General features: G+C 40.0%; 1 protein-coding gene across 1 annotated transcript in view; it reads right to left on the bottom strand.

Moving 5' to 3' along the window:
• The window catches only part of LOC124116200 (sodium-dependent dopamine transporter-like), a 44,451-nt gene extending 25,955 nt beyond the window's left edge, over positions 1–18,496 (bottom strand). Inside the window, exons 1-2 of the mRNA XM_046477452.2 lie at positions 18,407–18,496; positions 6,857–6,950 (exon numbers count right to left, since the gene is read on the bottom strand). The gene's annotated coding sequence lies outside the window, so the exon portion shown is untranslated. The remainder of the gene's footprint in view (positions 1–6,856; positions 6,951–18,406) is intronic.
• Between the last annotated feature and the right edge of the window lie 283 nt (positions 18,497–18,779).

Here is an 18,779-nt window from a genome sequence, read left to right as displayed (position 1 = left end):
AGCCATCTGTTATAGCAAGCATGGGTTCCTGAAGACTTACTCTACCCATGACCCTAATGATCGTAGAGCTAGGGTTGATAGACTATAAACGGGATCCAAGGGCTAAGAATAGAGTTCGGGGCGACATTTAGATGTGTTCAGCACCAATATAATATACCAAATAAACTACAAATAAATAGAGGTTATCACGCGAGTGTGTTTGGGGATGGTACATATCCTGTATTAGGAATAAACATTGTATTTAGCGAACCTTGGCGAAATATATCAACACGAGTTAATAAAAGTGGAAATATTTCAGCAATATTGTATCTTTCCTTGCTTAACCTGGGAAAAGGGATGCTTTAAACAGGCTTTTGGAAGGTTAATTCAAGGACAAAACGATTGGGTGGAACTGTGGGTGTGTGTGTGTTGGGTTTCGATAAAATACAATGTCAGTATCAGGACAATGGATTAGTGGTCAAAACAAGGTGATCCAAACTTGATCCGATTTTGATAGATAACGAAGAAAATTGAAATTGTTAATAAGTACAGCAAAAGACTTTATTTTCTTTGTCGCTTAAGATATTTTGATAACGATTACACTGTTATAACCTTGTTTTGTATAAGCTTTATTCAAAGTATCTTATCTTTCAGGTTCCACTGCTGGTATGGGGGTCTGTCTGTTTCAAGCAAAAATTTAACACCCAAAATTGCAAATAATGTATTATGAGCAGCAAAGTGTGAAAAAGGCACACAGTCACAAAATTTTAGATGACAGTTCACATGTCTTGTATTCGGAGTATGACTATGAGTTTTTCGATGGTGCATGTCGAAAATGAGAACAAACAGAGCCAGTAAATCATTCATACCAGTCAATATTTATGTCCTTAACTATCATTGCATTAATCTGCATTTCAAGAAAATGTATCAATAATTCATTGAATGACTTTGACCTTGGCGAAGATCATTTTGCAACATGTGACTCCCTTTGTTATGTATGTGTTGAATGACCCTGACTTTGTTGTCGAAAATGTGTTTGACAGTTAAATAAGGGGATAAATTTTATCTCTGAATGTTTGACGTGAAATGTTTTAATAAGGACAATTCTATGTTGAAATCACAACTGGGGACTTTTCAAATGAATCAAATGTACAACATGTACAGTTTGGACATTTCTGTAATGTGAATGCTACTTATGTTTGAAGAATGTCTGGTTGAATATAAGAGACAATCATCTGCCCAGCATTAGTGGAAAGAAAGAAGACCATAGAAGCGGAGCAATGAGGAAAAGAGAACAGTAGCAGTGAGTGATAAATATTTGTTTGGTTCATGTGGGTATTCTGCAAATATTTCTTCAGTTTGCTTGTTCTTTATAACCATGTGTACACGGATGGCCCATTTATCTAAGGCGCCGCAATTCGCTGTGCAGAGTTGCACCCCTTGGGCTTGACAGAAACCGATGGTCGTGGGTTTGAATCCAGGTTCGCCCCGGTTATGTTTCTAGGTTTGTAAGCATCATACACTTGCTTGTGGGTTTCATGAAAGTGGTAACACCTAGGACCTGTATAACCTCAGGCTTTCTTTCCACATCAAGCTAACACGCCTTGATATACCTGGAATACTGTTCAAAGCGGCGTTAAACCCAATTCACTCACTTAACACCACATCCAGCAATAATTCGGTTATATGACAGGGATTGTAAATAATCAAATCTCAAATCTCGACCAGACAAACCAGAGAAGACCATCCAATGCCGGAGTGGGACCCTTCAAGGACGTTCAAGAAATTGTTGTCTTGGGCCATGTGGTAAACACTTGAAAAGAATGATGAATGGGACTTATGTCTTGAAATGTTGAAATGTTCAAGATTCTACTAACAGGGATAGGGCCCATCTGGCCGCCCCTCATCCCGGTTCCTGTTCTTCGTTGGCCATGTAGACGGAAAAGGGGGTTTGAGGGCAAGTAACTCCGAACTGGTGAAAGTGGTCTGTTGGTGCTTTCAATCGAACAGTTATCACGCTCTGTTATGAGTATTGAAGAATAGGAGGATTGTTTGCATACTACATCGGGAACCATCATGTGAACATTGCTCAATGTGTGATATAAGTATATGAAAATAAGAAATTGATAATTTGTTTGTTGTTAATGTTTCATTATCCAGCTGTATCAATGGGGATGTTCCAATATTTCGCCTCAGTTTGAAAGCTACAGTTATATGAAACCATGCATTGCTTCAGAGACCATATGGTCTCTTATTGCTTGGACATCTCAAGAATAACACGTGTTTCCTTTGCTCTGGGAAAGTCTGATGACACATTGATCCGTTATGTCAAAGATCAGTGTCATAGCCAGACAAAAAGATTGTTTATGGCCAAACTCTTCCTTAGGACAGGGGTCGAAGTTGGCAAACGGTCATGCATGACCATCATATACTTCATTTTTCTCTAAAGTGCCTTTTTTTCTGCAGAAGTCTTAGTAACTCTTTTATACATATAGTGGCTATATCATTTTCATATCTTTGTCAATTTTGCATTGAATTCCACCAAAGGACATCATATTGGGTTAATGTCCTGGATAGCTCTTCGAAATGTTTTTAAAATGTTTGTCACTGATATTGAAGGTCAAATTCACTGTAAAGGTCAAAGGTCATAACCCATGAAGGGTTGAAGTGTAAGGTTAAGGCAATAGTAAAGACAACCATAAAGTATTTTTTTTCCATTATCACAAAAATGCCTATTTCTGGAGTCAATTGTGAAGTAGTATGCATATAGTGTGATATGTTATATTATTTTAATACACATGTATGAGTAGTGGTAACAAGTCACAGTGCCCTAATGAGAAGCATAAGCCATATTTTCATTGTAGCATATATTTCTGCTTAGGGCCTTCATAAGTGGTTTATTTTCTGGATAGCCCTTTGCAATTGTTTTTGATATAGTCGCAACTGATATTGACGGTCATATTAACTCTTAATGTCTTTCAGTAAAAATGTTCACAGTACATGAGGTAGAGCTCACTGTAGTGCGATGAAATCTGGTGTATGTCACCCTCAGAGTAGGGCATATTGTGTTTCAAACGTCAATGAAGCTAGTATGTCTAGATATAAAAAAGTACAAAAGTTACAAATAATCTTATCATCTCACCAGGACCAAAGGCTAAAAGTGAGCACACAGTCGAAGACCTTATACTTTTACTCAGAACAAACTGGAAGTCCGAATATGAAATTTAAGGATATCATCATACATGTATTAGAACTGAAGTTTTTGCATTAAATATCTTAACATCTAAAAAGAAAGATAAATGAAACTGAAAAATTGTCTTCTCCAAAAGCCCATGCCCATAGATCTCGGCTTTAAGGGGATATTTACAACTAACATAACACAGAATATTACTGCAGCTATCTGATATGCCCGGGCATATTGACAAGAAAATACCCCCCCCCCAATCATAACGCTAACCCCATCAAACCTTTGCACTTCCTGTACGCAGTTTTCGGCGCAACGTTCTCCCCGGCGTCTCTACATGTAGACCCGTGCTTTCCATCCCCTCGACGGAGGAGAAATCTTGATTCGTCGCTGATCTAGACATCTCTCTATTCTCCATCGCAGCTGAAGCCATACCCTGTGTTGACTACGCCAATGCACTCGTTGTTGACGATGTTGTCGACTCAATATGACGCGTCGAGCAGGACGTCTTGCTCGTAGACCTGCTGCTCTTGAACAGTTCCGTACCATCTGGTTCGGATATTATGCATAGTCCGGGTACTTGGGATGCGGTTGAGGTGGCTGTGGTCGTCCTTTCACGTAGGTGGCGCAGTCGGATGTAGCGATCTTACTCCTGGTCGTCCCGACCTTGGCCGATCACGTGTTGATCCATGCTGTTGAAACCGTGATGGTGCTGGGCGCTACATTGAAAACCCTGGCTACAGCTGATCGGGATTCCTCTGCCTGCAAGTGGCCTGTGACGTTGTTTCTTTGCACTTCTGTTAATCTTGGCATGCTGTTGAACTGTCACTGACGCAGATGCCAGGCAATCAAAAACCCTGTTCTTTAATACCATTCATCGTGCGTGCAGCCTCATGGCCCTTGTGTTAATGCACTGTTCGCGTTTTTCCGAATCATATGCGCTTCCCGACTTATGGCTTGCATGTCCTTGTTGTGATCATTTTGATCCGGGACATTTGTCACTGATACAATAGCACTTTAAACCTCTCCATTTTGCACTTCTTAGTCCGCTACTTTTGCTTTTATGGCCAAAAATATCCGTTTTGCGTTGTTGAAGAAAATCTTTTTAGACTTGCACTAAAACGCTTCCATACAATAATGTTAAATATGACCTGGACATTTTTTATCACAAATCAACTATTCGCAGACTAGAGCATTTTGCAAAAGGTCGATATTCAAGATTAGCTGTATGCAGTTTTCAATTACACACCTCCATACACATCAATGTATTTACACAATAATTTGAGCAATTCACCATTGAAGCCAAATTAAGGCTTTTCGTTTAACTTTGCCTTTGAACTTATGTACACACTTAAATATAATATTTTGGTAGTGATTTCTCATAGATATCGAACGGTTACATACAAACAGACACGCCGCAAAGGTTACAGATAAATAAATGATAATTGACGCACGTTAGTACTTAATGGAGACATGGTGAGCCTTAAAAAATTTTCAAGATTGTATCAAATGTCAACTTAGTTATCAAATTTATACAGTTGTGTTTTGTTGGTTGATTTGTTGTTTAACGCCGCACTAAGCAATATCTGGACCAGACAATCCAGTGATTAATATCATGAACATCGACCACGCACTTGGTATCGATGACATGCATCAACCAAGTCAGCGATTCTGACCACCCGTTCCCGTTAGTCGCCTTTTACGACAAGCATAGTAACCTTTTGCGGCAAGCATGGGTTGCCGAAGACCTATTCTACCCCGGTATCACGGGTCTTATGTTTTGTACTTATTGATGATAATGTTATTGGATAATAAATACAATATCACCCTTATGGTTTTTTTTAATATCAAATACGATTTATATCAAAACACCACGACAGAAGTAGAAAATATCTTCTACACGTCTTAGCGTTTTGACATTAATCAACTTGTGTTTATATATCTGATACCAAAGGAAGTTCTGTGATATTCTCTATTCTTACCTTCATGTGAGTGAAAAACCAATTTGAGATAAATGGTATCAAAGATATGTGTGATATCGAATTTCAGGTCCGTGATAGGTGACTCCATAGTGCTGACCTAAGGACAGATTATGACTGACTACCTTCCTGATTGTAATTCATTGATACGTTCACTCGTGCTTCAGTCGAAATCACCTACGTCTGTGTCGAAACTTTACAGTTTAGGGTGAACTAAATGTTCTTAGATCTTATCTAGTTTACATTATCGCCTTGTTAATCAACACATATGGCGGAAATGTTTTTGCAGAGGGTCACACCAGTTACACTACACCACAAAGGTGTTTTACTTTATTTCGCAAAATTTCAGCGGCGACTACGCGGAATGTTTGTCAATATTTTGCGTAGCGACGCGGCGCTACGCAAGCACTCCGCGGAGCTACTTCTGCGAGTCTAATTGCCCCTTTTATGGGACCAATGAGTTTTATGACCCCCGGGCTTTGGCAATAAGCGTGGTGCTGGAAGACAGGTTTAACATGTACATCCCATATGGTGACTTTTTTCATATTCTATATTCAGTGTAAAAATACCCGCTCGGCGTTAGTAAATTATAGCTATGAACGCTTACTGGATATTACTTTACTCCTCATTCGGCAATATCACAGCATGTAATTAATCGAGTCTGGAACGGTTGGAAGGGCCGCTATAGAAACAATTGAACATAAATTGAATGTTTGTACAAAAAGGAATCTGATTTGGTGTATCCTGGATTGTATCGAAAACGTAACCTTGTCCATGCAACTGTTAACGGTTCTTTTTGCCGTGGGAAAGTTTGATATAGTGAAGTGTTGCAGACAGTTTCAGCAGTCGTATTGGTGTGAATATATTTCATATCGCCTTTTTCTTTGCCAGTTTCAGGATTTGGGGAAAATGTGAAACAAAGAAACATTTACAAATATGTAAATGAAATGTGGGAAATGCCCCGCGTATCTACACTTCTGCAGTGTAACATGTATAATGTGGAGTGAGTGAGATTTTACATTCAGGACTTGGTTTTACACCGTATTTGGACGGTGTATGCAGTTATATAAGGAAAGGCATGCAGTGAATTTAAAGTTTTGTATACTGTATGCCCGCCTTGGGCCTGGACTCACGACAACTCGACTTGTCCTGCTTGGCATTGAGAAACCTCCATACACTGCCTTTATGTAACAACGGTGATAATTTTAACGAAAACGAAAAGGATACAATTTCACCACCATTTAAACACCGTTTAAAACCAGAAAACATGTTTGTCGTTATCACTTAGAACTGTAAGTTTCAAAGCAGTGACTATTGAACGCCGCTTAAAACCTTAAAACCATATAGATGATCTTGACAGTTACGTTGTCACGTTCTCCTACTTTGTTTCGTACTCAGCTTACTGTTTGCATCTCGTTACGCTGCGGTAAGGAAAGGTAAGGGAACAAGGTACGGCTTGGTATAGGTCATTTTAAGACAATGAACCACAGAAAGGATTTCTATAAATGTGTCTCTGAGAATTACATAAGGCCGAGGAAATTCAAGTGGAGGACATAGAAAACATCTAATTCAAACAAAATAGATAATGGCTCAGACAAAATAACAAGCACTTCAATAAATACATATATCATTTAACTTAAGTTAATGACATAAAACATATTGTAGATTTATATTATGCATCATAAACAATAAAATCTCTTACATTAATACTCACTGTTTGTCTTCTTGTTGAATACAAACTGATCCAGTGCATTCTTCACAAAGGGAGACGTGCGACTATCAGACCATAACTTGTTGTTATAAGGCGGCTCATTATTTGAAAGTAATAAACATAACTTCATGAACCAGTTAAACATGATAAAACGAGTTTGTAGGACATCATGCGACAACAGTTCTGGTAATTCACATGCTCAAAACAAGACAGTGCATAATAATTAGAAACGATTCCTTATTAATATCATTTGTCAAATATTCATTAAAAATTGCTACGGATAAAAGTTATAAGCGACACAATTATGTCAATTACTATGATATTATAACATGGCGTTTCATCTCACATATGTGAGTGAGTGAGTATGGGTTTACGCCGCTTTTAGCAATATTCCAGCTATATTACGGCGGGGGACACCAGAAATGGGCTTCACGCATTGTACCCATGTCGGGAATCGGGGAATCGTCTTCGGCGTGACGAGCGAACGCTTTAACCTCTAGGCTACCCGACCGCCCCCATCTCACAGATGAATTATCACCACTGAGCGCAAAAACCTAGTATTCATATTCAGTTTAGTGTTGAATCCGATCAAGATGAAAGACCTGCAGTTTTGATTTGAAAATGGGCTTGACTGCTGATCTAATTTGAAAGTGAGCTTTGACTGCAGTTTTGATTTTAAAGTGAGCATGACTGCAGTTTTAATTTAAATTTATCAAAATAATAATACTACGTATAGATGTAATGTAAATGTTCTAAAGGAGGACAATATATTTACCTTTGTCTTTAAACTGCCATTTATCAGCTGAATTGTTAGTTAAACACCACACGAAGGTGATGAAATTTTCCCTATGGTATACTTTGATGAGAGAACAATTTTACGGACACCCCGTGTTGCAAGCGGGATTCGAACCCGTAAAGTCCCTACCGAAGACTAAACAATTTAGTATTCAGCCATGGCGACATGGAGGACACTATGTGGAATAAACAATGACTCATAGTCTGTCAGTATATATTCAGGGCCCTTTATGCAGACAGGCCATCGACAATAGTGCCGAGCTATGTCATTTGCGTGCACGACAGGACGAGCCATACACAGCTGCTGTTTGTTATTTATTACAAAACAAGGTGTTGTTTTTCACTGTATTTATGCATAAGACAATAGTTAATAATAAATAAATTACGAATAAATGTTCTCGGGTATCCTTTTCAAATAATAATGACAACGTCTTTGAAGAGCGTTTATTAGCTGAGCGATATTTCTCACGTGATTTTTTGGGCATTACTTTTTGGACATTGCTGTTCATTAGCAAAGAAAGGTTTCATGGCACATGCTGTTCGATCACGTCATGGTTACCTCCGGGGGATTTGGTAAGATAAATCGTCTGGAAATTATCAGTCCAGTCAGGTCCAACTAATAGGAAGAACAAAAATATGAATATCAATAACCTACTTTTTTTGGCAGCTTATTACCCATAATCCCACATTTTATAAAAAAAAACCAATTAACACACTTTAAACTGAAGCTGGGCAAAACCCTACTTACACTTGACCCCAGTGAAGTTAATTGAAACGCTCAGAATGTATCACAAACACCCCCACGCCGGTGATTTTATCCGAGTTAGAAATCACAAGCATGAGATCAGTGGCAAGGCATTTCAATGTTGCCCAGAAAACGATTTACTGCCGTTTACCACAATACAGTAACATGGCACTACTAGCATGACTAGAGATAGTCTAAGAGCAGGTAGACGTGTGGGTCCTTCACCTTCGAGAGAGGACATGCACTGCAACGTGCACTTTTACGTCCCATACCTGTACACACTGTCCGAAGCCGTTTACGAGCTGCCGGTGTCACGAAATATATTCGCCCCCAGAATAAAATCTCCCCCCGGCGAATTTATACCGGTACAGTTCCGCCCCTCTCGAAATAAACTCTCCCCCACCCTACGAAATAAAATCTCCCCCCAGAATATTTCCTCCCCCGGTCGTTTTATAAATACTTGCCATGCAGTTGCCAATAGTTTTAATGTTAATTTGTTTATGTGTTTTTTTCTCCTTTATTTTTTCTGAATTATACATTTAGTTACTTGTGTGGGGTGTGGGGTGTGTGGTGGGGGGTGTCCCACCTTTCCTTTCGTTTTTCATAATAATATATTTTTAAGTTGTATATAACGTATGAATCCCTTCTCAGATTACTTTATCTCAGTTCTATATGACGTACTATTTTACTTTTCTGTGTCGTTCTTGTTTTCTCTTCAGTGTGAGGTTAAACTGTATCATTTTTACTATTTTGATATTTTGCAATATGTTGTGTTCATCAGTTATGCAAATCAGTTTCGGTGTGTCTTTTTAACAAGATGTTCTTCATTAATATTCACCGCCAGCCCCATTGTAACAATTACATGTACACTTTGCTTTGACGATGCCGGTTGATGTTGTTCAATACAGGTGTTTTTGAATCTATTCTACATGCTAATCATTTCGGGAAGATGATACACATTATCTATATTTTGGGTTACTTTGCTTATAAAGATTATACATGTAAACGTACGCAGTCTTAGTAGATTTTAAAGTAGATTTAATCAGTGCTGAATTAGATAGTTATGATGTTGTATGTTTAACAGAAACCTGGTTGCACCATGATATTCTAGCCCCTGGTATTACACTGATACCATTTTCAAATGGTAGCCTGTATTAAGGAATATATTTTAGATCTTTAACCAGAGTATAACGGCGTGGATATGTTGACAGTTTTTACGTAGTTAGTGTTAAAACCGAATGTTTGCGAGGATTAATAAGATCTCTGAAATCAGTTATATCAGTAGTTCCGGTGTCACGAAATATATTCGCCCCCAGAACTGTTTCGATTTGCCAATGGAAATACTACACCATAAATGAACTGTTTCGATTTGCGCGGTTTCACCAACCGTTCAAGATAACTAATACTCTCTGTCAATGCGTTCAACGTGTAAATGCATTTCATACCTGATATACTGACATGGTCCCAGCTGGCAAACAAGACTTCTAAGAGCTTACTGTTTCGGCATAACTTCATCTATTCATCGGAGGCAACAGATCTTTGCAAACAATTGCGTCATCATCGATTTTCAGTGATCCATTAATATATTTGTACCGCTATTGTCAACGTTCACGCCAAAAGGAATTTTTTCGTTGGAAAATCGAACTTGGTTATTCTCTAGCATTGATGTTTCACATTTCTATGGTTGTTTACGACATGAGTATTGGTTGATAACAACATCTGGTGTCACATGACACAAAATAATATGTGTATGCCTGAAGTAGATAATATTTTATTCAGGAAATAATAGCTAGAATTGGTTACCCGAACAGACTAAATGGTTATATTTCCCTTTAATATAACAGTGTTTCAACACACAAAAATGTTAAACAAACACACGTTTGTGTTTACCGTTATACTTGCCCATGTAGCCGTCGTATACATGTAAATATATAAATGTTGTGTACAGTCATGGGTGGAATTGAATACAATATTGAAATAAGGAACGTGTTCATGAGGCGAGACATTTCAAAACAATATACAATCTAAAGTGTTGAATATCTTCTTTGGTTGACTACAAACTACAGTTTTTACACGTGCACATACCTTAGCTACATCATAAATAATATATATTTCATATTTTTTGTTATCTATAAATACCCACATCTAAAATCAACCAACATCCCAGAAATACAATTTCACGTAGTTAAAATTATAAATCTACTCAATAGAATACAAATGGATCCCAGAACGATGCTTGATTTCAGGACCAGAACTTAGGCAATCTAGACTTGTTAAATCATTCTTTACTTGGAGTCCGTTTCAAATATATTCTCTAGGATCTGGGGACAGATAGAGTAACACATAGTCAATGAAAACATTTCTTTAAAATATATTTTTTTTATTCGGAAGAACCTTTCTCCTTCTGCTGTTATGGAATAAACTAAACTAGACTTGGTTAGTATGATCTAGACTTGCCTAGGAATTTAGTAAAACAGAATACCTAAAAAATATAAATTCCACAGTCATGGCGCAGGACCAGGCCTAGGAGACAGACTACCGCGTGAGTATTGCATTGAGAACTGACAGAATCCCGCTAGGGTCAGCCTGGGCCAAGTCTAATCGGATATGTTGCTAGGTCTCGAGTTTGAACTGTTGGCATAATAGAACAAGCTTGGGCACAGTGGTGCAATAAAGGGGTTAGTTTTCTTCCGGGATTGTTAATGTAGAGATTAAAGCATTATCAACGCACAATTTGTCTGTTTTAAAAAGAAAATGTGCTATTGTGATTTCATATTCATAATAATGCTATGCTGTACCAGTACATGGATATTACTTGCTTGTACTCGAGGTACATTGATAACGTATGCTTGTAAAGGCTGGCATGGGACTCGGTGTAGCCGGTGTTGGTTTACTATCAACTATAATCGCCACGCCTATCGTACTTGACATGGAAATAGCCGCTGGAGTCTCTGGACTGGCAGGAATAGCGATACAATTTATTTATCGTAAGTTGCCAAAGAAAGCATTAAAACATGATAATATTCGGATACTCGCCGAATGAGTGAGTGAATTGGGTTTAACGCCGCTTTTAAAAGTATTCCAGTTACATCACGGCGTGTCAGCTTAATGTGGGAGGAAAGCCCGAAGTGATGCAGGTCTCAGACGTTTAGCACTTCGCTGAAACCCACGAGCACGGGTATGGTGCTGACAAACCTAGAAACATAATCGGGGCGAAGCGGGATTCGAACCCACAATCATAGGTTTCTGGCGTGCCCAAGGGACGCAACTCTGCACAGCGAATCGCGGCGCCTTAGACGACTGGGCCACCCGTGCCCCCGATACTCGCCGAAGCAAAGTTGAACAGCATTGAGGATCATATTTCAACAGCACTGGCTGATTGTAAGATATCCGAGGAGGATTTTCGTTCAGTGTTGTCAGAACTCACCAAATACAACACAATAAAGCAGGAGATTCGATCTTAATATCGTAAGATCAGTGGTATTAGCGAAGACGAGAAAAAAGTACATAGAACAGGGGATACAAGCGCGTCAATTATTCCGTGCCAAAACCAAAGAACTGGTTGGAGATTAAAAATAGATTGTTTCCTATCATTGGATCGCACCGCATAACAAATCATACATTCATTTAAACGAATGCTTACATAAATATATAATAATGGAGAATTACAAACCAACAAAGGAAGAACTCGAAAAAGCTATCGAAGCATTTATGCTCAGGGACAAAATTATCCAATGGAGAGAATTACCCCCAAGGTATATATTATATCAATAATGTCAGACCAACCAAATACGGTCATCAATTGTTTCTTTCCAATTACCAAGAAGAGTATATAGTCTGGTCTCCTAGTAAAATGAACGAAGAACTTAGTTAAAATGTTGAATATCACTTTGTTAAAAAATTATGGTATGCGTATGAGTAAAAATAATAGAGAATATTTTCATTACAATTTAGTTTAGTCTCATCATCGTTTTTGTGCTAAAAATTCCCTCTATGGTATCATTGAATGACTCAAGGTAGTGGTGAGCTAGAGTCAATTTAACTTAATCTCATGACGATCGTTGAATCGCATCAGCGTTTACACATAAAAAATTCCCCCTGTTGTAGCAGTATAGGTATATAAATCTGGCTCCAGTGGGGTTGCGGCAGAATCACCATTACCTATACTACTTTCTGTGACGTTCCTTGTAAGAGCTGAACATTTAATATTGGAAAAAGGCTCAGGGTAGATGAAATGGAAATTTGAAATAAACATATTGTGTGATGCATAAATTGGGAGCTTATTGCAATTGCAAATATCGTCTTTCTTTTTTGACAATAAATAACAACAAATTCAATCAAACGAGTCACAGCACGACTGTTTGTGCTCATATTTCAACGCCATCATCACTGTTCGTGTGATGATTAACCGATCATTATTGACTTATCAACACTGACTATTGGGCAATCTTTTTGTTCCAAAGGGAAATAACTCTCCTTTTGAAATGATATAAGCGACGGTCCAAACTGTCACTTCCGGTCTGGTTCCCGGATCAATGCGCGCTGCGACAACTACACTCTCCAACCCAGAGATCCATGCGGCCGGTGTCATTTATACCGGTACAGTTCCGCCCCTCTCGAAATAAATTCTCCCCCACCCTACGAAATAAAATCTCCCCCCAGAATATTTCCTCCCCCGGTCGTTTTATAAATACTTGCCATGCAGTTCAATAGTTGCCAAACACTTCTGATAGAGACGATGTTGAGAATGTGGAGTGAAAAGGGCTTCACTTTGAGCACTGTGTTTTCTTTACTACCGCAATATGAGACAATAAAGTGGTATATAGGTGGATATAATATTAGTCGTTAGATATAAAGAATGTTTAGTAACTTAAGAAGTTCTAGGACAGTTATTAACACATGTCGTGTCAGCCCTATTACATTCGCGATTGTCCACTTCCAGAAAACATCCTGTGTTGGTTTAACATGAATTAGTAAATGTTAATTAGGGATGCCCATAACGTTAATTAATGAAAGACGAGTAGTCAAAACACTGTCATTTCCTGCCCAGGACATCACACCCCTACACGCTAAGGTCGGTGAGAAACATTCTCATAAAAAAACACACACACAGTCAAGACTGTAGATTCCCGTCGTCTAGCTACAAATCCCTGTGATGTATTAAAGGTTGAAGAATTTTGAACTGAACTGTCCGAAAGTTTATATCTTAAATGTTGGAATTGGATACAGTGATAAAGTCTTATATCAATATGTAGACTCATAAATATTGGTTTTATGTTTCAACGGAGATATGATATTTTCTTATGAAATATCGCGTATTAGTGTAATTTGCATGCTTTATTCATTGTACCATTCTAAACCATGTGAATGTTGAAATATCAGTCAATCGGATGGGAAAACAGCCCAATCCTCGCTCTATAAAGGACCATGTCAATCATTTTGTAAGTTGAAATGACCCCTGATACTTTATGAATACTTTATAACAGTTTATTCATAAACTTAATGCTTCGTCCTATAGGCCTGTGGCCTCTTCAGTGCTGAATAAAGATTGAAAATACATCAGTCAATCAAAGATGAAGGTAACTTTATACATCAGAGTTCTTTAGAATTAGTTCATGTTTTGTTCTTAGACTAACATTTCAACCATCGATTGTGTTCACATGTAGACTCAAACTGGTATATTAAAAAAATGTATACAGACAACAACAACTGTATTAGAAACAACAAGTTCTGTAGAGACTCATGTCTCCCATCCTTTGTTTGGTATGATTATGTCTTATAATTATTTTAGGATGGAAGGTACAGTTACCAAATAAAATATTCTGAAATATCAATTCATTATGACCATATTTCATAATCTATTTTTTAAAGTAACCCTCCTTACATTAAAGATAACTTTTTAAAGAATATAGTACTTAAAGACATTGCAACAAACCGAATAATCAGGGGGGAGACTTTATACTGAGGGGGGCGCGAAATATATCCGCCCGGGGGAGATTTTATTTCAGAACAGATTCGCCGGGGGAGAATCTGTACCGGTATAAAATCTCCGGGGGGAGAATTTGTACGGGGGAGAGTTTATACCGGGACACCGGAACCCGAGCCAAGGAGGCCATATATGAGCATCTATGAGAGGAGCGAGATGTTTACGCCAGTGTCAATCAGGGGCACATTATATGCAGCAACAAGCGTATAGTTGACAAAGTCATCTATATCCCCCGCCCAGTTTAACACGTTATGGTCCCAAACCAGGTAACTGACCAAACATTTCTCTTAGCCCATGTCAAAATAGCTGCAATGGAAATTCTAAAATAAACATTTCTAAAACTCCTTAATATCAAATGGCACTAGTTCAGTATGCGCTTTATATATAGACATGCAATGTTTGGCAAGGAAATATTTAACAGTTTATTTGTTATACTACTTAAGTAAACCAATCCTATATTAAAACTTAAATCCAACTTGTTGCAATGGAAACATAAACAATAAAAATTTCTAAAAGTGCTATATATCAAAAGGCACCAGTCCAGTATGTGTCTGGTAAACATGCAGAGTTTTTGTTGGAAAGTATTGAATGGGTTTTGAGTTATGCTCCGGAAACAAACTCTACCCTATAGAACCTTAGTCCAACTTGTTGCAATGGAAACGTAAAAAATATTTTTTTATAAAATTCCTAAATACCAAAAGGCACCAGTTCAATGTGTGCCTAGTAGACATGCAAAGTTTTGTAAGAAAGGATTGAACAGTTATTGAGTTATGCTCCGGAAACGAACAGCACCCTTATAGAACCTAAGTCCAACTTGTTGCCATGGAAACGTAAAATATAAAAATTAATAAAACTCCGAAATAGCAAAAGGCACCAGTTCAGTATGTGTCTGGTAAACATGCAAAGTTGTGTATGAAATTATTTAACGGTTTTTGAGTTACGCTCCGGAAACGAACAGCACCCTTATAGAACCTAAGTCCAACTTGTTGCCATTGAAATGTAAAAAATAAAAAATTATAAAATTCCAAAGTAGCAAAAGGCACCAGTTCAGCATGAGACTGATAGACATGCAAAGTTTCGTAGAGAAATATTTAACGGTTTTTGAGTTACGCTCCGGAAACGAACAGCACCCTTATAGAACCTAAGTAGCAAAAGGCACCAGTTCAGCATACAGTACACTTAAATAATATGTATGTGACATGTTATATTTCAAGAAACCTCACAATGTATTTAATAATCTAATAAAATATGCATGGTTGCTGAGTTAAGCACGTTTAAGCTCACTAACCAATAAGCCGATGGAGGAACATAAAGATTAGTGTTGAATAAACCCATGGTGTGACTGCCGTACACAACCGACACCCTGTACCATCCAGCCGTACACAACCGACACCCTGTACCACCCAGCCGTACACAACCGACACATTGTACCACCCAGCCGTACACAACTGACACCCTGTACCACCCAGCCGTACACAACTGACACCCTGTACCATCCAGCCGTACACATCCGACACCCTGTACCATACAGCCGTACACAACCGACACATTGTACCACCCAGCCGTACACAACTGACACCCTGTACCATCCAGCCGTACACAACCGACACCCTGTACCATACAGCCGTACACAACCGACACATTGTACCATCCAGCCGTACACAACCGACACCCTGTACCATCCAGCCGTACACAACCGACACCCTGTACCATCCAGCCGTACACAACCGACACCCTGTACCATCCAGCCGTACACAACCGACACCCTGTACCACCCAGCCGTACACAACCGACACCCTGTACCACCCAGCCGTACAAAACCGACACCCTGTACCACCCAGCCGTACACAACCGACACCCTGTAACACCCAGCCGTACACAACTGACACCCTGTAACACCCAGCCGTACACAACCGACACCCTGTACAACCCAGCCGTACACAACCGACACCCTGTACAACCCAGCCGTACAAAACCGACACCCTGTACCACCCAGCCGTATACAACCGACACCCTGTAACACCCAGCCGTACACAACTGACACCCTGTAACACCCAGCCGTACACAACCGACACCCTGTACAACCCAGCCGTACAAAACTGACACCCTGTACCACCCAGCCGTATACAACCGACACCCTGTAACACCCAGCCGTACACAACTGACACCCTGTAACACCCAGCCGTACACAACTGACACATTGTACCACCCAGCCGTACACAACCGACACCCTGTACCACCCAGCCGTACACAACTGACACCCTGTACAACCCAGCCGTACAAAACCGACACCCTGTACCACCCAGCCGTATACAGCCGACACCCTGTAACACCCAGCCGTACACAACTGACACCCTGTAACACCCAGCCGTACACAACCGACACCCTGTAACACCCAGCCGTACACAACCGACACCCTGTAACACCCAGCCGTACACAACTGACACATTGTACCACCCAGCCGTACACAACCGACACCCTGTACCACCCAGCCGTACACAACCGACACTCTGTACCACCCAGCCGTACACAACCGACACCCTGTAACACCCAGCCGTACACAACCGACACCCTGTAACAACCAGCCGTCAGACAACTGACACATTGTACCACCCAGCCGTACACAACCGACACCCTGTACCACCCAGCCGTACACAACCGACACCCTGTACCACCCAGCCGTACACAACCGACACCCTGTACCACCCAGCCGTACAAAACCGACACCCTGTAACACCCAGCCGTACACAACCGACACCCTGTACAACCCAGCCGTACACAACCGACACCCTGTAACACCCAGCCGTCAGACAACTGACACATTGTACCACCCAGCCGTACACAACCGACACCCTGTACCACCCAGCCGTACACAACCGACACCCTGTACCACCCAGCCGTACACAACCGACACCCTGTACAACCCAGCCGTACACAACCGACACCCTGTAACACCCAGCCGTACACAACCGAAACCCTGTACCATCCAGCCGTACACAACCGACACCCTGTACCATCCAGCCGTACACAACCGACACCCTGTACCACCCAGCCGTACACAACCGACACATTGTACCACCCAGCCGTACACAACCGACACCCTGTACCACCCAGCCGTACACAACCGACACCCTGTACCACCCAGCCGTACACAACTGACACCCTGTACCACCCAGCCGTACACAACTGACACCCTGTACCATACAGCCGTACACAACCGACACCCTGTACCATACAGCCGTACACAACTGACACCCTGTACTACCCAGCCGTACACAACTGACACCCTGTACTACCCAGCCGTACACAACTGACACCCTGTACACACCCTGAACCGACTAGCTTTGTGAACTGAACATACTACTTTATCGTTGTAGAAAGTGATGTTCCCATTGATCATTAATGATCATTAATGCCAAGAGGGGCGGTCAGGTAGCCTTGTGGTTAAAGCGTTCGCTCGTCACACCGAAGACCCGGGTTCGATTCGCGACATGGGTACAATGTGTGAAGCCCATTTCTGGTGTTCCCCGCCGTGATATTGCTGGAATACTGCTAAAAGCGGCGTGACACCATACTCACTTACTCACTCGTTTGCCAAGATTACGTTTTCTAGAAAGTTGTCAATGCCCATGTGTTTCTTGACCAAGCAGTTCAATTTCTGTACATTACCCTTGAGGAACATAACTAGGTGAAATCAACAAATTGATAAAACTCTCCGTGCTAAGTTAAAAACATTTGAAAAGTATAATTGTAAACATATTGAGTAACTCAACGCCCGTAACCTGATCAGATATTAATATCAATATAATCCGATCAATTAATTTAACCTTTCATTTGTCTCTCGTATGGTATAAAATGGACTCTTGTTGTGTACACAATAATAACACTCACGCAAATTGTAAAACAGACTTTGTGACATCCAGAATAAAAATAGCATATAGTTTTAAAATATTATTTGTTTACAAGGTCAATGCCAATTCAACCCAGAAGTGAGGACAGTGTCGCATTTGAAGACAAAATTGCGAACCTGAGGGCTGCAGCAGGGAAGGGGGTGACCAGGAGGAAGAAGAGTGCGAGGACTGGTGGAGGTAGTCCAACTCACTTCTGTTGAACCGAAGGTATGTACCACTATAGCAAGAATATATCAGAATATATCTGATAGTCTAATTGACAAATGCATGAACATGTTGATTGGGCCAGGAATATGATACTGAGACACATATATTTTACCTCACTTAGATATATCATAAATAATTTTATGACAGACTGACTTAGAAAGTAACTTCAGTTAACCACATTTCTACTGGGAAAGGGGAAATATTTATCCAAAAACACAGATAACATTTGAGATGTTTCGTGTTTCATGAATTCCCGTGATTTCCGAATTGATTTTTGGTCAA

This window comes from Haliotis rufescens, unplaced genomic scaffold, assembly GCF_023055435.1.
Source record: "Haliotis rufescens isolate VD_foot unplaced genomic scaffold, xgHalRufe1.0.p SCAF_10, whole genome shotgun sequence".
Lineage (NCBI taxonomy): Eukaryota > Metazoa > Mollusca > Gastropoda > Lepetellida > Haliotidae > Haliotis > Haliotis rufescens.
Note: the sequence above shows the minus strand (reverse complement) of the source record. Positions and strands in the feature narration are given on the sequence as shown.